We start from the raw sequence: 25600 nt of genomic DNA on the forward strand, positions 1-25600 counted from the left end.
GGTTCTTATAGCTGTATCTCAATCTGTGGCGTTTCAACTCCATGACACGATTGTGGACGAAGCGGGTCGCTATTTAGTACTCATCTGTGACATTAACAACGTCACATATACTATCGTTAATGTATATGCACCTAACCAACGCCAAATCAAATTTCTAAGATCGCTTGTTAAGAAAGTGGACCGTGTCAAGAGGGGTCTCCTCCTATATTGTGGGGATTTCAATTGTATAACTGATGCATCCATGAATTGTACCCTTCCTCAGAGGCATGCACGAACCACGCTACAGAGGTTCTTGCACACTTCTGATCTCTACGACCTATGGCGATGTGTTAATTCCACGGAGAGGGACTACACGTACTTCTCGGCACCCCATCAGTCGTACTCTAGACTGGATCTCTTTGTGGCAGACCTGTCTGTGCTGCATCTGGTGGAGTCTGCCACTATACATACCATATCCTGGTCTGATCACGCCCTGGTCTCTGTGGTGGTCGCGGAGAAGCACAATGAGGTGCCTATACATCTGTGGCGAAACAACGTTTCTATTTTCCGGGACCAAGGCCACAGGGAGCGGCTGCGGGGTCAGATCAAGGACTTTTTCCAACATAACGATAGGTCTGACACTGATATTTTTACCTTGTGGTGTGCGCATAAAGCGTACGTTCGGGGCCTGCTACTTCAGCTGGCCTCTAGAGTTAAAAGGGAACGTGGTAAGGCTATGTCTTCTCTCATGTCTCGACTGAAGGATCTAGAGACAAGACATAAGGCCACCCCTACACCTACATTGCTGCTGGAACTCAATGATTGTAGAGCGCAGGTGAGGAGTAAATTACTGGAGGAACACCAATCTTTGTTGTTTCGCTCTAAAGCGCGGTTTTATGCCCATGGAAATCGTGCGGGTAAAATGTTGGCCAACTATCTCCGGAAGCGGCAACAACAGGCTAAGTTATCCTCTTTAAAGGATCCTCACACCTCTCGCACTGTCTATCATCCATCCGAGATAGCTAATGCCTTTGCTAAGTACTATACTGATCTGTATAATCTAACAATGCGGCTTCGCCGCAACCGTCGGCGGAGGGTATACAGCGTTTCCTGGACAGACTAAGCTTGCCCACGGTCTCGGAAGAGATGTTGGCGCGCTTAAATGCCCCTATTACGGACCAGGAAATTGAGCTAGCTATTGGCTATCTGCCTCCTAATAAGTCACCGGGGGCGGATGGCTTTTCAGCCGAGTATTTTAAGACCTTCGGTTCCATAGTAATGCCATACTTAGGCCGGGTATTTAATGCCGCTATGACCAGATCATTTTTTCCAGCAGAGATGCTTCAGGCGGTCATAGTGGCGCTGCCAAAACCGGGGAAGCCACCTGATGCTCCACAGAACTTTCGCCCCATATCCTTGCTGAATTCCGATTTGAAACTTTATGCAAAGATATGGGTGCAACGACTAGCGAAGGTCACACCCTTACTAGTGCGCAGTGATCAGGTTGGATTTGTTACGGGTAGGCAGGCCCCCGATGGGACTAGACGGATGTTCGATCTCCTGTCTGTAGTGGAAAGTCGCAGGGTGTCCTCAGTGTTCCTGACGCTCGATGCGGAAAAAGCGTTTGATAGGGTTCACTGGGGGTACCTAAAGGCGACGTTATCAAAATTTGGGCTTCGGGGTCCTGTCTGCTCGGCCATGTCGGCCTTGTACACTACTCCCTCAGCTAGAATCTTTACTAGCACAGCTATGTCGGAAACCTTTACGATTACAAATGGCACCCGCCAGGGGTGTCCTCTGTCCCCCCTGATTTTCTCCCTAGTTATGGAGCCACTGGCGGAGGCCATCCGGATTGACCCATCCATATCGGGTGTTAGGGTGGGAGACAGGGAACATAAAATAGGGTTATTTGCAGATGACGTCATACTCACTCTGACCTCCCCGCCCTCATCCTTGCGGAACCTGGCTAGGGTGCTGGATGAGTACGGAGCGGTCTCGTATTACAAATTGAATACTACCAAGTCCCAGTGCCTCCCGATGTATGTCCCCTCTAGGGTTCTAGAGGCGTTGAGGACAGAACATCCCTTTCAGTGGACTTCTAAGTCCCTGTTATATTTGGGCATACAGTTGTCATTTCCAACAGCTTCTACCTACTTGATTAATTACTCTGAATTGACCAAGATAGTGCATAGGGATCTGTCTCACATTGCCCAACACGAACTGTCGTGGGTGGGCAAGGTGGCGGCGCTTAAGATGCTGGTACTACCCAAAATTTTGTACTACTTTAGAACGATACCCATAATCGTTCCACAACCTTTCTTTAATGACATGGACAAGCAGTTTAGGAAGTTTTTATGGAACGGGAAAGTACCCAAGCTTTCCTACTCTACCCTTCGCAGGCCCAGGTGCTGGGGAGGTGTAGGCATGCCGGATCTTAGAAGCTATCATGCAGCGGCTCTCCTAGATCAGGCAAAGGAATGGTGTAATCCCCACCCCGATAAGTTGTGGGTTATCATTGAGAGGGCCTTGGTTGCCAATAGAGACCTCCCCTCCTTACTATTAGCGGCTCAAACTGGGCGGATTCTCCAACTCCCTGGAGTTCCGGCCATTCAGGCTACAGTTTATGGGTGGGGGGCTCTGCGACAGGTGTCTGGAATCCCAACTTTGCCTAAAGACCTCACACTAGCCTCTTACGAATTTCTCATTCCCTCATTGCGTTGTCCCAGCCCTGGTACCCAGTGCTCCTATACGTATTCCCAAGTCCTGTCCTCTCCTGGCCCCTATGATTTATTTTTTCTAGCACAACTGCGACATTATCACCTTAAATTCCCGGACGTGCGCGTACATGTGCCTCAGGAGGTGTGGGAATACCTCACCTCGGGGAAACCGAGATCAGGCGGGCTGTCTTGGTTCTATAGAGCTTTGACGCAACCTAGGGCCCAGTCCAAACTGAAGTGTATGGTAAAATGGGAAAAGGACCTTAATGCAGAATATTCTATTGGGGAATGGCAGGCAGCTATACAATCCTATTTTAAATATACGCACTGCACTAACCACTGGGAAGGAGCACTTAAACTATTACATAGGAGCTACCTTACTCCATCCAGATTGGTCCATATGTACAAGGACTCTTCGGATGCATGCTGGAGAGAATGTGGGGCGAGGGGCACTGTACTCCACACATTTTGGGAATGTAGTAAACTGTGGAGTTACTGGGTGGCCATCTACGCATTGGTGGCAGCGGTTACGGGTCTGAAACTGCCAATGACGCCTTCATTGGCTCTACTGAACTTGGGTATTCAATCTATCCCGAAAGAACATAGATGTATTCTCTCACATATTCTAACGGCGGCTAGAATTAATGTGGCGGCGGCATGGAGGTCTACCAAAATCCCCACGGTCTATGAAGTCATCAACCGAGTGAAAATAATTCACTCATGAAAAAATTTTCTTTAGCTCGGGAGATAATTTCCAAACATTCCAGCAGCAATGGAGAGGGTGGCTAGATAAATACCCTAATTGAGCACGAATATTATTCACTAGCTTGTAAAATGGTATTGCTGATTGTTCACTGAGGTTCACAGGAGGTTTTGTTTGTTTGGACTGTCCAGTTGATAGTCTACTGGTTTTCAACTTTTGATTGTTATCTACATCATCCTTTTTATGTATCCTACCACAGCAGAGTCCTCCGGGGCCTGTTCTATCCCATGCTCCCAGCAAGACGGGAGGAAGAGGTGGAGAGTATGGGATTAGTGTACCTGGGGCCCGCAGACGCTTAAATGTAGACTTGGCTGGGGGGGGGGGGTGGGAGCCGTGGGGCATTGGCACAGTAAGCTCCCAATGGGGTGCCGAGCTCCTTGGGTATCTCACCTGGGCCTTCAGGGGCACCCCGGCTATATCATTTTTGACACGACATTGAGGCTCCCTAAGGAATTAGCTAGAACTCTGAGGAGTAATTTATGTACAAGTTGTGATATGAGCTATACCTTCTCATGATGTATTATCTTGTTCTATGTACTGCTGACGGAATATGTTGTTGTATGTTGAAAATCTTTAATAAAAACTTATTGAAAAGGAGGCCCTGAGTGGCTGAAGCAATGAAGGCTTTGCCCAATCAGGGCACAGAACACTGTCAGAGCAATGATTAGAGAAAGTATTGATGACTGTGCCCAATCTTGGCTTATTGCTTATAGACCCACAGCGTCAACTACTTGCTCCTTGACGATGCACAGGCATTACTTGATTCTTTTGTTGGTTGTGAGGTTGAGGAAGGTAGGAACCTAAGCCAAACAAAAGGGATGTAATTGTGATCTTCCTCACTCCTCACCTTTCAGGTCTACCCCCGCTATATCTCATTACTTCTTAGCAGTCTCCACTGACAGGGATGATGGTATAGTGAAGGGTGTCACAGGTCCTTGCAGCACGTCTGCCTGCACACACCACCAGCTGTAGACTATAGCAGGCAAATTTCTCTGTTCCAGCTGCCGCAGCAAAATGAGAGCAAAAATACAGTCACTGCCACCCACATGCCCGGCATCAAAATTCCAGCTTGTCAAAACTTCTGGCCTTACAATGCCTGCATTTCTGATGGATTCTGCCCCTTCCATGAACTTGGAGAATGTGCTGTACCATAATGGCAGGTTCCCAGTCGCTATTTCTTTGCACGTAAGGCCATTCCAGCTCTGTACTATCACATGAAAGGTAATGGTGTGGCATAGTTGGGCAAGGCAGCCAGCCACAAGGTCCACGTTACTGCTGACACATGGCCCAGCAAGCATGGTCAGGGACAATATATTTAGTTCACAGCACACTGGGTAACTCTGCCTGCAACTCGGAAAGATGCAGGACAGGGCTCATGTTTTGCCACAATGTCTCCATACAGCTGGTGGTGATGATGCAAGATTTGTCAGCTCCACCCCCTTATTCTCCTCCTCCATGCCTTCCTCTGCTGAATTGCCCTATGAACCACCAGTACTCCCTAAGCATTCAAGGGGCTATTTAATGAGTCAAGCTAAAAGATAACATGCAGCAGTTCAGCTGGTCTGTTTAGGGGACAAGAGCCACACCGGAGCAGAGATTCTTTCAGCTCTGCAGGGGTAGGCCCAGAGGTGGTTCACGCTATGTCAGCTTGAGCCAGGAATGGTGGTGTGTGATAATGGCACTAACCTTCTGTCCGCCCTCCGACAGGCACATATCCTCAATTTAGTGGTCCAGTGTTTCTTAAACAGGTACCCAGGGTTTGAAGATCTGCTAAAGCAGGCCAGAGGAGTCTGTAGCCATTTCAGGCAGTCATAGACAGCCAGTGCTTGGTTGGCCTAAATTGAGCGGGAATTCCACCTTCCCATAAACCACCTGATTTGTGACATGCCTACCAGGTGGAACTCAACTTTGGCAATGCTGCAGTGGTTGCACAAGCAGCAGAGGGCTGTCGAATGAGTACCTGTGTGAATATGGCAAAACGACAGGCTCAGGACGGCTCGGCTTTTTTTCCCCACGCCAATGGCTGTTGATAAATGATGCATGCACTGTACTGTCACCATTTTAGGAGGCAATAAGGATGGTGAGCTGTGACAATGCATGCATCAGTGACACAATCTCTCTTGTGTTCCTGCTGGAGCAGACTGGCATTATGGATAGGGCACTCGAGGCAGAGCAGCAGGAGGAAGAGGAGGGCTTCCTTTTGTCTCAAGGCCCACTTAATGCAGACACTATTCTTTCAGCGCCACAAAACACACAAGAGGATAGGGAGGAGGAGGAGGATTCTGTCAGTTTTGGAGGCATTGAAGCAGAGGAAGACATATGTCAAACCTTAGGAGATGGTTTTCCATTTTCAGAACCCTTGGGAATAGTGCCTGGCTGGGAGGAGGCAGTTCCAGATACTGTAATCCTCAGTTACCCTGAGGAGTCTTCTTCTCATGCCTTTGCAAACTTGAAGTGCATGGGCTCTTTCATTCTTCAAGCCTGCAAAAGAACCCCAGAATTTGTGGCATCAAGGTGAAGGATCACAATTGGTTGGCCACCCTCCTTGACCACCGTTATAAGGAGACAGTCTCAGAACTCATCCAGTCCCCACACAGGGAGCAGAGGATGAAATACCCTGTGGACACCTTAAAGAGAAGTTTATGTAACACCTTTCCAGACTCTGGTATGTTACAGTCTCATCAAAAGCTAGTTTTGAGCTGTTGGTCAACAGAGGAGTGGTGGAGAAGGGGGCTGTCTCAGTAATGCATTTCAAAAAATGTTTAGTCCTTGATGCCCAGAGCTGTCAGCTTCCATATCCCATTGACAGCATCTGCATCAAATGGTGGAAGATTATCTAGGGGTGAAAACAGACATAGAGAGCTTTCCAGTTGATGATTCACTGGGTTGCTGGGTCATGAGAATAGACCACTGGCCAGAACTTGCCCTGTATGCATTTGAGCTGCCCTGCATCCAGCATGCTTTCTAAATAGGCATTTAGTGCTGCCAGAGTTTTTGTGACAGATAAAAGAGTGCTTCTGTCCACAGACTGTTTACTGGCTGACATTTATCAAAATTAATCATTCCTGCATTAGCAGCAGCTATCAAGCCCCTGATGCCAATGTCGTGGATTATGTTTTTTTTTGGATTTGGAATCTATGCAAGACTGTCTATGCTGTTGAGCTGTTGGGCTGCCCACAAAGCCCTAGCTTTGTGGGGGTTGATTTTATCTGGAAGAAAGATTTTGGTATAGGTTTCATGGATACAATTAACACCCAAGGACTATTTTTTTCGGCATCTGTTTGACAGGTGCATATCATTTCAATTTTTCACAGCAAGGCCAATTCTTGCTTTCATGAAGAGTACCTCTATAGGGTTATGGTGTAAAGGCACCACCAACACCCAAAGGGTCCTTTCATACGGGCTTTTCGCTTGGCAGACTCCGTTTTGCTCAGCGTTGATCGATCTGCCGATCCCCGCTGAGCAGGCGGATGACAGGTCAGTCTCCACTTACTTTGCAGAGACAGACCTGTCAGATCCCCGCTCTCCTCTATTGGAGATCGGATGAAAACGGACCGCCTTTCCATTTTCATCCAATCCAATCCTATTCGATCCGATCCTCCGGACGGATGAAAAATAGGTTTTCCATCCATCTGGATTTCACAAACAGGATCAGATCGGATAGCAGTGGGTGGCAGCGGACATGTCATCACTGACATCCGCTGCTCCATAGGGGTGCATGGAGCATCCGATCAGGCCCGCCTGAAAAGCTGACAGGCGGACCTGATCAGAAAGCCTGTGTGAAAGGGCCCTAAGCCCTATTTTTCCACACCTGTTATTTCTATTCAAAGTCTGTGAAACAGACACAAGAATATATCCAAAAGATCTCTAATCTTCCTTTGAGTGCACTAAATTGTGGCCTCATTATACAGACCGGCTCCCCAAGCCATTGTTGATAAAACATAGAAAGCTTGCAGGGAAAATGTCACTTTTTTGGCAAAAAAAAAAAAGGGGGGAGGGAAGGGGGGCAAAGGGGAGAAAAAAGTTGAAAATTTTTATAACTTCTTCCTCTCCTTCCGCTCCCCCCCCTTTTTTTTTTTTGCTCTCCTCAAATGCACATGGACACATGGTGTCACAAGTCATACAGAGTTCTCCTTGGGTTCCCTTTGGACCTGAGGAGATAGTGTTAAAATAAGAGGAGGTCGTTTAACATTATAGACATCTACACACAAAGGATTTGACATATTATTTAGTTATTTTATGTTGGTAAAATTAGGGGTTCATATGTAGCTATATGCTATGCCTGTGTATATCGTATTTTAAGAATATTGTGGTTCTTGTTTCTTTGTATGTATTGCTGATGTGGTTGTGACACCTATTTTTGTGCTGCTAGGGGTGCATGCTAGCTCCCCTGTTTGCGGGCGTTTGGAGCGCTAGTCTTACATCTATGTGATTAGCTTGAAGGTGGTTGTTATATACATACTAATATAAGGTTGTGGTTATCTTCTTTGATCGATGTTCTGTTTAGGCAATGTATAAAATCATTTAGTTTTTATAGAGACTAATGATCCATTTTCTTGTTGTAGATATTACTATTTCGCTTCCCCAAGCCCTGAGGAAGCAAAAGTTGTAGCGAAATGCGTTGGATTTTGAGGAACCAACTTCATAGTACCTACCTCATAACCAAAATGTATATTTTTTATTGATTGGGAACATGTGTATTATATGGGAAAACGCATATTGGCATCTATACTTTTTTAATATATGTTCAATAAATTGTGATTTTTTTTTTTGTATATTGTTTGCTAAGTACTCCTTTCTGGCTTGTATAGTCTGACAAAACTCTACTTTGTTCCGATAATGTTCCTTTACCATTTTTAGCCCGTATGAAGAGGCATAGTCCACTGAGTCAGGAGGGCTGCTGCTTTCAATTAATTAATTTTCTCACAAGAACATTGGCTTTGACCTCTCCCTATTTGCTGTCTGTTGAGTAGCGTTTCCCTGCACAAAGCCCGAGTTAAGGATACTTTAATATACACCCCCCCCCCTTTCCAATTTAAAAGGTAGCGGCTGTCACAAAAAAATCTTCAGCTTGCAAATGCTGCTATAGCATGAAGATGCCACTGAAGAGGGAAGATTGCAGCCTAGCTAAATTTATTACTGCAATTGTCAAATACAATTACAGTGTTAAAAAGAAAAATACATTAATTAAAACATTGTTTTGCATTTTACAGTCTATAATAGAAAAATAGATTTTTTAATGCAAAATAAAAGTATATGTTCTCTTACAAAGATGTACTTAATATGCAAATTACTACATTTGACAAAATTGACATGGGAGTCCAGGCTTCAATGACATTTGGTTTTGAAAGGGTTAACAAGACAAGTATGTACCATCTTGTACTGTAGCTGTATGTGACTGTCCTAATCCCTACTGGGGGAGGGGGGGGGATGAATTGGAGCGTTCAAATGAAGCTGATGAGTGAATTCTGCTCATTGTGGTGTGGTACCTTGTCATTGCTGCTTAAGTATATTTTGTTTTTTTTTTCCAATAAATTTTTATTAGGTTTTTTAGAAAGAAACAATACATTAGGAAATAATCAAAGGAAGTAATAATAGTTCCAGTTTTACAATGGAATATCCAATGGAGAATAATTGCAGTATACTTTGTTAGTACTCATTTCTGTTTTATTGTGATTATCAGGTACAGCATATGGTATAGTAGCTGAACTGCAAATACAGCATTGATATACATGTTATGTTAACTGTATTTTTTTTTTTTTTTGTATTTTGTATAAAAGTGCTCTACGACAAAACACTGTCTAAAGCTGTAATGTTTTTCATCATCATATGACTACTTTACCTATATAGTTTACATTATGATTTTAGGCTCTTATACTTTTTAGTCTTAGCACTTTTTTCATTTAAAAATCACACCACACCACTAAAATACAGTATTCAATAAAGAGATTGAAATAAATATAATAACATTTGCAAATGTATATACTGAAATTTCATATTTGATTGAATGTAGACTTAAACTCGGGCTTATAAATTTATACACATCAAAAGTTGTCAGATAAAATGCAATAGAGCAAATTAACGTCAATTTAGGAAGAAAGTGGCTGGCATTTTTTACATATTACATTACTTCATTGCTTTGATTGACTTCTAAAGAAAACACTCTAAATAGCAAAGCAGCTTTTGGCAAGCAGACAGAAATTATTGAGCACCCTGGGGGTACAGGGCGGTTTTTGTGCTTGTGTAAGACTAGTCTTCTTGGATGTTTCTGATTTAATACATATTTGGCTTCAGTCTGTCAAAATGTACAACATTCTCAAGAAAATGTATAATTTAAATGCAATAGTTATATAACATTGGTTACATTATTTTGCTGTTTGAAGTCTTGCACAGCTGTACAGAATGGTGTCCACTAATGGTAGTAATGTGCTTGAAGAAAGTCCATTATATGTTTGCCATCAGGCAGGGACCAGAGGCATATTGCCAGCATTTCTTCATTTCAGCAGATACTGAAGAGTTTTTAACTGGCTACAAACTCCCCAGAATTTGTCCATAAATGAATAACTGAAAGGCACTAACTCTTCAATATGGAATGAACAACCTCTCTCTTTTTGTAGCAAAAGGCTATCTGCTAAAAAAAAAAAAGAAGAAAAATTAAATTTACAGTGAATTATTTTTTTTTATTTTTTTTTGTGCTATGAACAAAAAAAGACAGACAATTAAAAAAAAAAAACTAATAATAAAAATAAAATTTTTTAACTTTCTGCTATAAAACATATCCAATAAAAAAATTAAAAAAATCGAATTTCTTCATAAATTTTAGCCAAAATGTATTCTGCTACATGTTTTTGGTAAAAAAAATTCCAAAAGCATATATTGATTGGTTTACTCGAACATTATAGCATGTGCAAACTATGGTATATGTTAATGGAATTTTTATTCATTTATTTGTTATACTAGTAATAGGGGGGGGGGGGGGATCAGCGAATAATAGCATGACTGCGATAGTACAGCAAGCAATCAAATGCTAACTGACACATTTGACACTTTGCAGGAACCAGTGACACTAAAACAGTGATCACTAATAATACAAAATAACCCACGCTTGGTTGATTGCTAAAATACAGCTGCTGTTCACCCAATGGGGGAATGGACCAAAACAAATTATTTAAAACAGCGCTTGCTAGAAAAAAATATTTAGCGAGTAAAGTGTTTTACGTGCTAGAAAAACGTGCTGGATGAAATGTGAATCATCATTTGAAAATAAGGTGCAAAAAATTCCTAGGATAAATAAGTCAATTAACACTTTACTCGTTACATATTTTTTCTAGCAAGCACTGTTTTAATTAAATTGTTTCAGTTTAAAACAGTGATCAGTGCTAAAAAAAATGCACTGTCACTGTACAAATGACACTGGCTGGGAAGGAATTAAACATCTAGGACGATCAAAGGGTTAGCTGTGTGCCTAGCCTGTGTTTTTGTGTACTGTGTGTGTGCTGCTTTTACTAGGGGAAAGAGATGGATTTTATTACTTGCTTTGCAAGGACACAAAATGCGCCCCTTCCCTCCTGTCAGAATGAAGATCTGACTTGTTCACATTGGCAGATCTCCGTTCTGTATATTTTGCCGACGATCATCGGGTGACGGCAGACATACAGTGCCAGGCAAGCCGATGATCAGCTTCTGCTGTGATTGAAGTATAATTAAAGGCAAAACTTTTTTTTTTGGCTTTGAATGGCGTGGAGAGGGATTTGAACACCAGTCAGTTTTTATTGCTGTCTGTGCCTATTAGGGAGATTCACCCTCTCTATTTGTCCTGTTTACTATTATTGAAAGTGAAAGTAAAAGAAAAGCCTACATTTTGGGAAGTCCCCAGAAAAGTAATGGAGGAGAAATCTTCCAATGGGGATACTAGCTCTAGCAAATTGGGGTTCCCCAAGGTATTTGCTCAATTTGCAGGAATTTCCACTCACTGCCTGTTTGGCTATGGGACAGAAAGTGAAGGAAAATCTCCACAATCGGACACAAAAAATCTGACAGGGGTTATAATCCTCACTTGCTCTATTAGTTTAATCACAGCAGGGCAGTGCGAGCCCCATAGGTGGAAGTGCAGAATCACGTGTATATATATATATATATATATATATATATATATATATGGGATCCTGCACAGGAGGGTTTTGAAGTGGTTGAAATTGTTCTTTTTATTATATGAGATGGCTGTATTCATTTTCTTTTTTATTTATTTATTTTTTTCTCATTAATATTTTATTGAAGTTTGTCAAGAAGAACAAAAAAAAAAGGACATTGTCTGTCTTACATTAGAATATGTTAACAGAGATCATCTAGTAAATTAATATGACAACTGACAACGCATAAAAAAAAAAGAAAATAGAACAGTCATAGAAAAACTGTATACAGCGGAGTAGTTTCCAAATGCAGTAAGTAAGGTGACGCATATTGTCCACTACTCTGAACACCCTACGTGGGAACAATCTGTGCTCAAGGGGGAGACATGTCCACCACCTCATCATTTCGGTAGGTTGTGATAAGAAGTCTAAAACAGAATGAAGATGAACATTTTTGTAATCATTGCAGTGTTAACAGTGAGCTTTCCATTAAGTGAGACACAAGATATGTATAGGTGAGTTGTAGCGTAAGTAGTTACCCAGGATCCTAATATCAGCTAGCTATAGACCCTAACAGAAAGGGTACTTCATGACTTTCAAATGCATACATTATATCACTATATGTATATTGATTATTTTATTTTGCTGTCCTAGTCCAGTTCAGCCATGGTTGCCAAAGAGTTCTTGTCTTGGCGTGATTGCCTCTACTGGAGGCCATCAGTATTTTGTATGCGAAGTGCATGTTCACTAGGTCTAGGGTGTCTTTGATGGTAGGGGCCGGAACTGATTTCCAAAATTTTGTTAAGCTTAGCTTGGCTGCTAAGAAGATATGTGTTGTAACATTTCTAAATGGAGGAGCAATCCTTCCAGTCGAGATATTTAAGAGGACTAGTGCTGGGGACTGGGTGGGTGCTGATTTTAGTTAGTTCTTCCAATATCCAGAAGATTTGTGTCAGGGTTCACCAGCAGCTAGGGAGATCAGACACATAGCTACACATGGAAACTGAGACCAAACAATGTAGAAAGCCTTAAAGTGAGATTTATTTACAGTGAAACATTCAAACAAGCATACACAGCAACCAGTGAACATAGATAATACCAACAAACCAAACCCCACCCCAAAGACAAAAATAACTAATGAACCAACAACTGACAATCTACAAATATCTACCTTATAAGGGACGGGGGTAACAAGGAATACAGGGATGCAAGGAAGAGGGGGTACAAGAGCAGAGAACAGGAGCAAGGCACCGGGATACAGGATAGATATAGCTGAGAATCAGGATTGCAGGAACAAGGCTCTGGCAACAAGAGGGCAATCAAAACAGTGACTCCCTTTGGGAAAGGGATGAGCAGCCTAAATAGCCACCTGGCAGCTGAACACAGGTGTAAGTGATCATAGAAGCCTGCTGGCTTCTGGGAGACACCTGCTGGTGGACACTGGAACTGCAGCATTCAGCCCAGGGCAACACAGTGCCACCAGCAGGTGAACTCAATCCTAACAGATTCCCCCCTTGAGGAGCGGCATCTGGATGCTCAATAGGGCCCCACCACTGGGGTCTGCAATCTGACTGGGTATCCCACCTCCAAGGTCAGAGGGTTGGGTGAGAACCCTGCCGCCAGGGTCCCAAAACTGGCTGGGTTTTCTGCTAGACATATCCATTAAGGAGGCGCAACACCAAAGGCTTACCTTTCTTAAAAGCAGCCTGCATCCCAGTGTTGGGACACTGAAAGAAAACTGAACGCTCAATGCCAGAGTCCCTGGTCCATGCAGGTACCCCGACGCCAGGGTGTCCCAAAGCAACTGGACCTTTTTAGAACCCAGCAATTAGAGGGTTAGATCTAATGTGAGCAACTAGGGGTTCCATGAGAAGGTTGAATATTAAAGATGAGAGTGGACATCCTTGCCTGGTTCTGTTGCTGATATTAAATGGTTGTGAGAGCATATCAGAAGAGAATACTTTTGCTGAAGGGGTAAATCCTGTTGAATGCCTTCTCTGCGTTCAGCAAGAGGAGCAAAGAAGGCGTTCTGGAGGACTCTGCATGATGTAAAACGTCAATAAGCCTTCTGGTGGTGTCGGGCGCCTGAAATCCCTTAGTAAACCCTGACTGGTCACAGTGTATTAGAGATGGTAGAATATCTTATCAAGTAGGCATGTGGCTATGGCTTTGGCATATATTTTTATATCTAGATTTAGTAGGGAAATTGGTCTAAATCTTTTGGGGCGATCGGCTCCTTCCCTGGCTTTGGAAGTGTTTTTATCGTTGCCTGTAACATTTCGGGGGGAAATGAGGAAAAGGAAGCAGCGTTGTTGTAGATCATATATATATGTGGCGCTAGTACTTGGGAGAATTATTTATAACATTCACCTGTCAGATCATCAGGACCAGGAGATTTTTCAGCTGGGAGAGTTTTGATAATGGACTAGATTTCTTGGTCTGTAAATGGGGCGTTAAGAGAGGTTCCCTGCTCACTGGTTATTTTGGAAGGTTGACCTAATTAAGGACTGCAATCATGTCCTCCAAAGAGGGTTGATGTGTGGACTAGTCATGCGTTATATTATATAAGTCCCTGTAATAGGAGCTAAATCCGTCAGCAATACTTTGAGGGTCTGCTAATTTAGCTTTGGTATGGGGGTGATACAGATATGCTATCTTGCTTTTAGTGCAGTATCCCTTGATACAGCGAGCTAAAGCTTTCCCTGCCTTGTTGGATATGGAGTATGAAACGGCCTTTATTTTGCATCTCTAAGAGAAGTAGCCGTAGCTCTTGCCGGAGATTCATAATTTTGGTCGTACAGGATTCTTGGGGGTTTGCTTTGTCCTGTTTTTCCAGATCGAAGATCTGGGACATATGTAAAGCTATACACTGCATCCTTTCCCTTTTCATGTGTGAACCCATTTGAATGTAAATGCCTCTATAAAAGGCCTTATGTGCACTCCATACCATACCAGGGTCAGACACAGACCCTATATTATGTGTGAAAACTTCTGACAGGAAATTTTTGAGATCCGTTGAATGGTGGTTTTTGTTGCAGAAGGGAGTTATTCACCCACCAGATGTACACTTGTGTGTGTGACGGTTCATACGCAATGGAAATGCTGATGGGTGCATGGTCCGGCCATGATGTAGTGTGGATGGTAGAGGATTGGATCTTTTTTTAGGAGCCATTAGTCTATGAGAAAAAAGTCTATGCGCTAATATGAATAATGAATTAGTGAAAAGTACGTGTAGTCCCTTCTGGAACCATGGTGGCATCGCCAAATATCGAAAACCTCTTGGGTGAATAGAAATGTTTGCAGAGGGATTCCTTCCGCTTGGCTGCAGATGATGGATCTAGGTGTGTATCAGGTAGTAGGTTGAAATCCCCACAGATGATGAGGTGACCTTGTTGGAGTGGTTTAACTGAGTGCATGACTTTGTGGAGAAACTGCATTTGGTGATCATTGGGGGCAAATATGTCTAGTAGAGTGTATGTAGCAAGGGGGGAAATTTATTTTGAGCACGTATACTGAAGTAGGTTCTGCCACCGTCCCTATATATATATTGTATTGGGGGTTGTTGGTGCCTCAAACCAAATGGGATGGGACTTTATGGGCAAGTGAAGGGTTATATAATGTGTAACTCAAGAGGAATAATAATAGATAATGAAGAAATAATCTAATTGATTGTGAAAATAAAAACTAGTATTTCAATATAAATACCAATAGGTTATACAACAAGCATTAGTGACAATGGTGCTTGGGACAGAGGCCCAAGTGTGAAGAAAAGAAAGATGATTCAACAGAATCAGTGACAATGGTGTATCTGGTGACTTTGAACATGGATTATTTCTGTTTTCCCTTGAATGTTGAAATGGGAAATGATCCCAGAAACAAATCCAAAATTGCTGACGCGTTTCGGCTCTCTCATGGGCCTTTCTCAAAGCGTTCAGTCACTCAGTCTGAGGTCAATGAGAATAAATGTAAATTATAGTATGTAAGGATAATTAAACAAATCCTTGACATAAATCAAGTACATTTTGTTGAAATTATTATATTTACATACATGGGTGTAGCCATTATTCCTGCGCAGAAGCCCCTGTATCCGTTCACAGTCACAGCGGGAATCGTGTACTGCAGGGCCTAGGATTATAGTTGTATGGTTTCTTACAATATGGTTCAGACAGATCATTGAGGTATTGTGTGGTATAAAATATATATATATATGTTCCTCCACTTACAGTTGAATGCACTGGTAGGAGGGGCTTGTCTCCGGGGTCCTGGGGATAGATTCCCCTCTTTTCACCGGGCTCTGATCTAGAGTATAGTAAATAATTGATTTGTAGATGGGATTGTAGGGATAATATAAGACGTGACTGCAATAGATATCCCAGAGTAGGTGCATATATCTCATGGGTGCTTGAACTTGAGAATGGTGGTGTAGTACATAGAGATAAGAGTGTATGTAGCATTATTGATAGTGCATACCAGTACCACGTATCGTCCATTGGGGTCCAAGACTGAGTAATGCAAATGGAAGGCAATGGAGTCTCTCATAGCAATCAACACTCCTCATTTTTTTGAGGAGAAGGAGGCTTAATAGATGTATGGGAAGCGCTTGTTAGAGCATTTATACAAAGCTGTGGAGGAGAAGTGTGTCTCTTGTACACATAAAATGTCACAGCTGTGGGTCTGAGTGGTCTTCCAGAGGTAGTGGCGTTTTGCGGGATGGTTGAGATTGTTTACGTTAATTGACAATATATTGATCTGTTTTTTAGGGTTAGGGTTGGTGTGTGTGCGGGATTTAAGCACTCACGATTTGTTATTGGAGCGAAGAGAAGCCCAGCTGAGGATTAGGAACTGTCACTGGTGATAATGGGATCCTGTTTAGAGAGGTTCTTAGATCATCTCTTTCAGAGCTAGAAAGCTAGAACACAAGTCATGTTAACAAATATTTCTAAAGTTTCGTAAAGTTGCTCTGTAACGTTAGTGAGATGTAATGTGAAAATGCAGCAGAGAAACTAGGCAGAATTCAGCAAGTCTGCCGTGGGAGTAATACAGTCAAATACAACAACAGGTTATGTGAGCCTGAGGCTGGAGAGAAGTTTCCTGTCAGGGCCATATGCCATTTTGGTAGGGGTGTCATTCATTTTTTTCTTGCAATTTACCTGAGTGGTTTCCACGTTGTTGTAGCAGGTGTCTCTGGGCCGAGAATGGATTGTGGAATGGATGGTCTTGTGGAAGTTCTAAGATGATGCCCCATGTGTAGAGGAGTTTTATCCCTCCAGTGAGGTTGGAAATTATATAGGAGGTGCCATTTTTGGTTACTTGTATGGTCTCAGGATAGCGTCATCTGTACTGGATCTTGTGGTTATTCAGAGCTTTTGTTATTGGGTTTAGTTGTGGTCTCAGTTGGAGGGTATATTTGGAGAGATCAGGGAAAAATTGAATGCCATCAAACGGAGCAGGGAGAGAGGATTTATGTCTGGCTTCTGATAGAAGTTTTTCCTTGGTGTGGAAAAAGTGTACTCTCATCAGTACACCGATGCAGTAAAGTGGGATGGTTTGGCTATTCTGTGAATTCTGTCAATGGTGATCTCAAGCGATGTGGCTTCAAACAGGATAGCCGACTCGAGATATCTTTCATATTGAGGGAGAGCAGTTGGTGGTATTGACTCGGAAACCCCCTTAATTTGACATTGTTGCGGAGACACCTATCTTCTAGGTCTGCCAGTTTGGATTTGATCCAGTGCTGTTCATCTTTCACATCATCATATGCATCTACAAGGTCATTTATAATGGTGGTACTGTCCTCCGTTTTATTCTCAATGTATGAGATTCTATCTCCCAGATTGTGTATGTCAGTAGAGAATTTGGAGAGTAGTGAGGAGAGGTCTGTCAGCCATGTCCTCAAGGGTAGTGTCTAGAGCAGGCCGTCCTGAGGTGGGGAATACCGCCATGGAGGATTGGATAGCCTGGTTTTATTGTAGAGGGTTAAATGGTTGGGCCTCATTGTGTTCGGGGGGTGGTGGTGCATCCATCCGCATTCTAGCTTTTTCGGGGCTGCCTGGTACAGGGCTCTCTCCTCTCTTGTTACTGGAAGATTTAGAGGGTAGAAATGTGCCTGATTCATCCAGAATTTAATCTGGGAGGTCTGTTTGTGGCGGCCACATTGGCACCAACTTGGCTGGTACTGACCTGTGGAGCCGGTTTTATAAAGAAGGCCGTAAGCTCTTTCGGACAATATTTCCCTTTTCATTTGCTGGACATCATCGCCGGGGTCACCCGTGGTGTGGTAGAGCTGGATGGCACTGGATGGGCTACGGATGCAAGCCTCTGTCGCTCCATGTCTCTTTCCAGCCAGCAGAGCACTCCGTTTAAGTGGTGATTCCTTAGTGGCATCAAGCCACTCCCCTTAGGCATTATTTCTTCTGTTTTCATCTGGTGATTTGACCAATAACTCTGTAGTTTAAAAAAAATCTCTCATCGGAATAGCAGAATGTATACTCTAGCAGGGGTTCTTACCACGATAAAACATCCCAAGCGGGTAAGTCATGATATCCGATGATACTGAATTTAGATGAACACTGAGTAAAGATGTAAACACATCACTGGAGGGTAAGTATAGGTGGAATTTGATTCCTCTTTAACTCCAAAAATTAAATATTACCTAAACAAAGCAGGCCAGAGCTCATCTTAGTGGACCTATACTTATCTTATGCTTATCTTATGCTTTGAAATTACTTTTTCTAAATGTAACAGTCCTACACTGATTTGTAACAAATTGTGCCACCTAACTCTATTGCCATGGAAGAAATAGAAGTTAGAAATTATACAATTATAGTAGTTATATTGAAATGGAAATGTTGTTTTGAATAAAATTAAATTAAAAAAGCTTGGTATAACATAGGTAGGGCCATGGATATTTTTTTTCCTGACGGGGATTGGGTCCAGTGCAGGGGCCCAAAGGAAAATAATGAGGTAGTGGGGCAAACAATGGAAGGGCTTAAAACCTGAGTTGATGCACAGTTTTTGTGTAGCACCCTGTAGCGTGTGCTAGAAGTAGTTGTTAGTGTAGGAAAATGTGGCTTGGCTGACGGCCAGGCCTGGGTTGTGAATCTGGGTTGGGGTTTAGTGACTCAGGGGCTTTATGACTCATCTGCCTGCTCTATCTTACAGTTCCCTCTGGCCTGGAAGTTGGTAGAAACATCCAGAAATGGAGTACAGGGGCTGCCATGCATATTTATGAGGCCTCAGCCTATCCCCAGCTTTGGGCCAGCAGGAAGCAGAGCTTACCTCATGGGTAGACATGGGCCAGTCAGCAGGGACATTCAGGTGGAAGATGGATATGAGGTGCTGAGGAGGCTGTTGGTGGCCCTTGAGGGTGCACCTTAGTCGGGGAGGGGGGGTGACCTCGGACCTGGACCTCGGGTGCTGGAAGATTCCCCCCAACACACAGAGGAGGCCCCTTCCTGGAGGCACGGGAGTGGGGAAGGAGGACAGTAGGAGCGGGTCAGTGCATCCGGGGATCCCCTGGGAGTCAGCTGGGCTGGCTGGTGGGTGTCAGTCTGGAGGGCTGGTGATAGGGGCAACTGCAGCCAGGTGGGCTGACAGGGCCTGAGGAGGTGGTGCTGGGATCAGTGACCACAAAGAGGAAGTGCTGGGAAAGTGTGAGCTGTGTCACCCTATCTGTTCTTCTAGTATAGGGGCTGCGAGTCCCTGCCTGTAATGGGCCTTCGCTACAAAGTTACTACAGGGTGAGTTAGATGGGTTCTGCAAGCAAGTGTGTGCTGGAGGAAGAAGAGGAGCTGTATATAGAAACTGTATATAGGAAATGTGTCCCTGAGGTTCATTTTGGAGTTGGGTGGGCATCCCATGATCTCCCATCCCTATCCAAGTTGCTATCCCTCAATGGACAAAAAAAAAAAACAAAGGCACAGACTGTTCTCTGACTTTGGAGTATCTGTGGAAATTTGGTATGCCTGACTGTGCAGGGTGAAGGATCCCAATTACTTTCTGCTCTTAAGAGGGTGCGCTACATTTGTATTAACAATATATGTTTTATTAACTGTGCCACAAGCAAAGGTCTAAGACATGCACAAAGCTCAGCACAATAATTTGTAAAAAATTAATCTTTTCCATTACATATGCCTTTCTGCATACAGTCTACCTTCAGGAAGAACTTCATTAACTGCTGAGCACCAACAACTGTTGTACAATATAGCATGAAAAGTGAAGGCTTCAGGAGTGTATAATGTACAGCCCATCGTACAGATTGCAATGTTCAGAATTATGTCATATACAGCCTAACATACTGCACATGCACACTAAGCTTAGTGTTGAGGAGTATGTCATTTACAGTACAGTCCACCATGCAGAGTACAGTGCTCAGTTAACCATTTCAGCTCTGGAAGATTTACCCTCTTTCATGACCAGACCATTTTTTGCGATACAGCACTGCGTTACTTTAACTGACAATTGCACAGTTGCGCGATGCTGTACACAAATAAAATTTATGTCCTTTTTCCCACAAATAGAGCTTTCTTTTGGTTGTATTTGATCACCTCTGTGTTTTTTATTTTTTGCGATATAAACAAAAATGTCAAACAATTTTTGACACCTTTTTTTGGAACCCATGACAGTAATACAGTAATCAGTGCTAAGAAAAGCATGGTCACTGTACTAATGACACTGGCTGGGAAGGGGTTAACATTAGGGGCGATCAAAAGGTTACATGTGTTCCTAGGGAGTGCTTGCTAACTGTGTGAGGTGCTTGTACTGTGGGAAGGCAGAAAACCGTGCTCAGCAGAAACACAAGATCACTGCCTTTCCTTGTCACAGAACGGCGATTTGCCTTGTTTACCTACAGTAGGCAGATCGCAGTTCTGCCTGTGCCTTGAACAATCGGCGGGTCCCGGCAGACATCGCATCTGCCATACCCACTGATTGGCTCCCACTGTGTACAATCACAGTGGAAGCAGGTCGATAACAATGGGGGTGCGTACCCCAGATCAGGAAGTGCAAAATCACGTACCTGTACATGATTCTGCATACAGGAGCTGCCGCCTTGCAGCAAATGTACGTGGGGCAGTTGGCAAGAGGGTAAAGTAACCTTTTAGAACCAACCATACTGGAATTAATGTTTTGGCAGTCATGTAATACACTAGGCACAGAGCAGCGATTCTTAACGTATCGGGATCGTAAAACCAGCAGTATCTAGTTACTGCTTTTGTGCCATGGATAAACACTCTGGGGTGGGGGTTTAGACCCCTAAATCCCCCCCATCTACCCCTGGTATGTAAAAAGTTCTTAACTACCTGGTACACAGTCTGTTTGCTCTGCCACGTTAGCATAAAAGCACAGTTTCTTGCTACCGGACCAGGACTGACTCTCTTAGCTTAATAATAGATGACCTGAAAATGTAAGGGGAAAGTTTTTACTGAACAGTAGATAGAATGAATTGATAGGCGCTTGTTTGAAAGTGTATCTTAAAGGTAAGTTATAATCAAATAATGAAATATTCAAACATCATACATAGATACATCAAAAAGTGCAAAGTGACTTAAAGTGCTGAAGTGAAGCAAAATGCTCGTAATTGTGTGCCAAGAAATAATATATAATATATATGTGCATAAAAAATAACCATATGATTCGGATACGTAATAATAGGAATCGAATCAAAAGGTAAACAAATGTATGTCAAACAGACCATAAAGCAAGGAAATCAAGCATTCAGTGTATCACAAAATGTGGGATAAATACACATATAACATCAAGATAGTAGAAGATAACTGTGCTCATAAAACATAAATATTAGATCCAGTAGATCCTAAGATACATAAAGTGTCCCTTGTGCTTCAAACAGTGTCCATTCAGAAAATGACAAATAAATATGTAAATATACATAAAGTGACAACGTGCTGGAATGTCCAGATTCATATAAAATGACAACGTGCTGCAATGTCCAATTTCATATAAAGTGACAACGTGCTTGAATGTCCAATTACAAACGTGCAGCAAATGATCCAAAAGAAACTGGGCTATGTGGGTGTCTTCAGATAGCGTGAGAATCCCAAATCACCGGACCAGTGCAGCTGTGGTTTCCCTCAGATAGTCATCTGGCACCAACCAGGTCCACCTTTTTTGAGCATGCGACATACTAGTTAAAAGTGTTAATTATTGCATCATACATTGTAATAAGAAAATAAGAAAGTCCTACTGCCTGAGAACTGGGATTGATGTGTTAGGGGGGAGGGTGCAGGGGGAGTTAAGGAGCACGTCCAAGAATTTGGATGGGCTTGCGTAAGTTATAGAACCCTGTAGGACCTTCTGAGGGAGAGTGGAGGGATCGGACACCCCCCAATGGGAACATCCTGTGTCCATGATCCGGTCAACCCCCCCCCGGTCATGGGACAGAGGTCCTTCTCCCCCAGCCTCTCCGTTGAGTTCATGAAGACCAGTTTAATTATAACATCCTGCAAAATCATGATCAGTGGTATGTATCCTATGGAGTTTTCTTGCTGAGCCGCGTGCGGCGGCCGCCATTTTGGTGTAGCCCGCGGCCTAGCAGAGGGAAGAAGGCCTCTAATTTCTGCAGCGCTGGGGTGGTGATCTTTCCTTTTGGCATCCTTAGGAGTGGAGGGGCAGCAGCTGGAGAGAGGATGGCGTGTCTCCGGTGTGTGGGGTGCTCGGATGGCGGCGGATGGCCTCAGGGCTCGGCGGAGCTGTTCAGAGTGCGGCCATACTCGGTCATGGTAGCCACGCCCCCCCAAATAGAGCTTTCTTTTGGTGATATTTGATCACCTCTGTGTTTTTTTTGCGCTCTAAACAAAAAAAGGGAGACAATTCTGAAAGAAAAAAAAAAAAAAAGACAATATTTTTCACTTTCTGATATATAACATTCCCAAAAAAAAATAAAAAATAAAAATGTTTTAACATTTTAGGCCAATTTGTTTTCTGCTATAGATTTTCAGTAAAAAAAAAAAAAAAATCGCAATGAGGTGATCAAGGGGTTAAATGTGAGCCTAGGCCAGTGATTCTAGCTGTATGGGGACGGGGTTTATGGAATGACCATAGAGACCTGTGATCCTATATAGAAGGATCATAGGCACTCTGTGATCATTCCAGAGAGAAGAATGGTCAGCTGTGTTTACAACAACTGACCGTTCTTCTTTCTCAGCGGGGAGCGATCGCAGTGCCAGGCGGCAATAAGAGCCGTCTGCCCCATGCATCAGAGTCCCCGCTGCCAAGTGGGGGTGGGAGTGCGCCGGCGGCAGCACGCGCTTGCCCCCTAGCTGCAGGCGCACGACAGACGAAGCCCTACGTCGGTTCGCACAGGAGGACTAGCCTGCTGCATGATTGCATGCTGCAATCGATGAACACCTATAATGAGCCAGCAATGGTGTTAGGTTCTATAATTAGAACTGCAGTTCAGGCTTTAGGCTACCCTTACAGAGTTCTGGGTTCTGCTAAGAGAACTCTCCTGGAAGCCATCAAAATGTTACAATGGGGCCCTTTATTTGTAGTTTTATCTCTGCAAATGGGTAAAGCAATCACCATTCTTAAACAAAATATGTTCACATATACTGCCAGAAGCAATGCTATGTGGTAAGCCAAAGAAACATTGATTTGTTAAGCAGGACTTTTTCCCAATGCTGTCAGTGCAATGTATTAGTGTGAACAGGGCTCATTAAAAACACCTGATTTTGTCAAGTATATACATTCTGATTACACTTAAGAGCACAGGAAATTGCACTAAATCACATCTAATGTTAACAGACTCCAACCGTAATTTTAGGAAACAAAAATTCACATAAAAAAAAAAAACTGAAAACCTTGACATTAAATTAAAAATTAAAATGATGTTGTTGATGTCATGGAGGCCGGATTTAGATTTTTTACAACAGTAGTCGATGCAGATGTCTACTTTTCTGTATGAATAAGCTTGTGTCTCCCTCTAGTGCTCAACATAAAGCAACTGTGCCTAATTCTTTTTTTTTTTTCATGTACATTATATGCATTGATAACAAAATCAAAACAAGACCTATTAATGGTATAATTTATATTGTTCAGAAGAAATTAGTGGAAATATTGCTATAAATAACCTCTGACTGCTTCACATTGGGTGTGTGTGTTTTTAGCTAATGCTTTTTTTGATACATGGGGTTGATTTACTAAAACCGGAGAGTGCAAAATCTGGTGCAGCTCTGCAAAGCTTAAAGGCCCATACACACGTACCGATTGTCGGCCGTAAATGTTCGACCAACGTCCGATCGGCCGATTGGCGGCTTGTTAGTATGATGCTTTCGACAACCGACTGCGACTTTTCGGCCGAACAAAATCTGGTCTGCATGCTATAAGATTTTTGTTGGCCAACAACAGAACGGCCGATTGTTCGTCAGTCAGTACAGATTTCGGCCGACAAACATCAGATGTGCAAGACTGGGCATGCTCAGAGAAGAAAAGTAGACCAGAACATGACATCACTTCTGCAGTTGGTTGTTGTTGGCCGACAAAATTCGTATGCAGTTTAGAGCACATTTCAACCAACACAACAACACTGGACAAAAGACGGCCGATCGTTCGGCCGTCAATCGGTGCGTGTGTACAGGGCTTAACTGAACAAGCTGAAGTTAGAAGCTGATTGGCTACCATGCACAACTGCACCAGATTTTGCAGGCTCTAGTTTTAGTAAATCAATTACATAGTTTCCACTGCAGTCAACATGTAGCTATTATGATATGGGACAGAGATCCAGTTGATTCCAGGAGGTTGCAGTTGCTCTGTTCTCATGTTCCTATGAAGTACGTTGGGGCCATATAAATAGTAATGCACTTACTAATATAACCTGTAATCGTGTTGGGCTATCAAAATAAAGTGAATGTGCACATCATATTATCATTTAATCAAGTGAAAAAAACAAATTATTTTAAAATAAATATATTAAAGGTCAATAGGTTTAGATATATATATATATATATATATATATAGATATATATATATATATATATATATCTATATATATATATATATATAAAGTCCAAAGAAGTCTATCAATTAGAAAAAGTGTAAAAGTGTCCTGTGCAAAACACAGGTAGATATAGGTGTCATCAAAATCCAGTAATCCAGAGTGAGTGAAAAACTCTTCACACCAAGGTGCACACTCCACTCACAAGCCACTTACCAGGTGGTAAGACCTCAGAGATGGAGGTCTGGCTGCGCCTTTTAGAAATATCCCACTGGGATGGATAGATACCCTGATCTGGGATTCAGGAAAAGAGTTACACACAACCAAGGCAGTCCACCTCAAACTCAGTATGGAATAAAAAACAGAGGAGGAACTCATAGTGTAGTAGTTAAAAATTGAATAAAGGTAAAACTACTTACAATAAACAGGAGTAACATTGCATGTAACACAGTCAAACAAATTCAACACCCTGGTGGACATGATGACATCACCGATGTAGCTCCACCCGACACGCTTTGTCTAGTAGAACGTCATAAAGGGGAGTAACTCCTTTTTATTGTAAGTAGTTTTATCTTTATTAAAAGCTGGAATTTTTAACTACTACACTATGAGTTCCTTCTTTGTTTTTCATCCCATACTGAGTTTGATGTGAACTGTCCCTTGGTTGTGTAGTAACTCTTTTCCTGAATCATGGTATCTCTATCTATCTATCTATCTATCTATCTATCTATCTATCTATCTATCTATCTATCTATCTATCTATCTATCTATCTATCTATCTATCTATCTATCTATCTATCTATCTATCTATCTATCTATCTATCTATCTATCTATCTATCTATCTATCTTATCTATCTATCTTATCTATCTTATCTATCTATCTCAGAGGGATACTTTCATAGGGCGCAGCCAGACCTCCATCTCTGAGATGTTACCAGCCGGTTATGGGCCTGTGAGTGAGGTGTGCAACTGATTGGGAAGAGTTTTTCACTCACATTAGATTACTGGATCTTGATGACACATATATCTGCCTATGAACTTTTTGTACAGAGCACTTTTTCT

The sequence above is a fragment of the Pelophylax lessonae genome (assembly GCF_965119305.1).
Source record: "Pelophylax lessonae genome assembly, chromosome: 3".
In the NCBI taxonomy this organism is placed as follows: domain Eukaryota; kingdom Metazoa; phylum Chordata; class Amphibia; order Anura; family Ranidae; genus Pelophylax; species Pelophylax lessonae.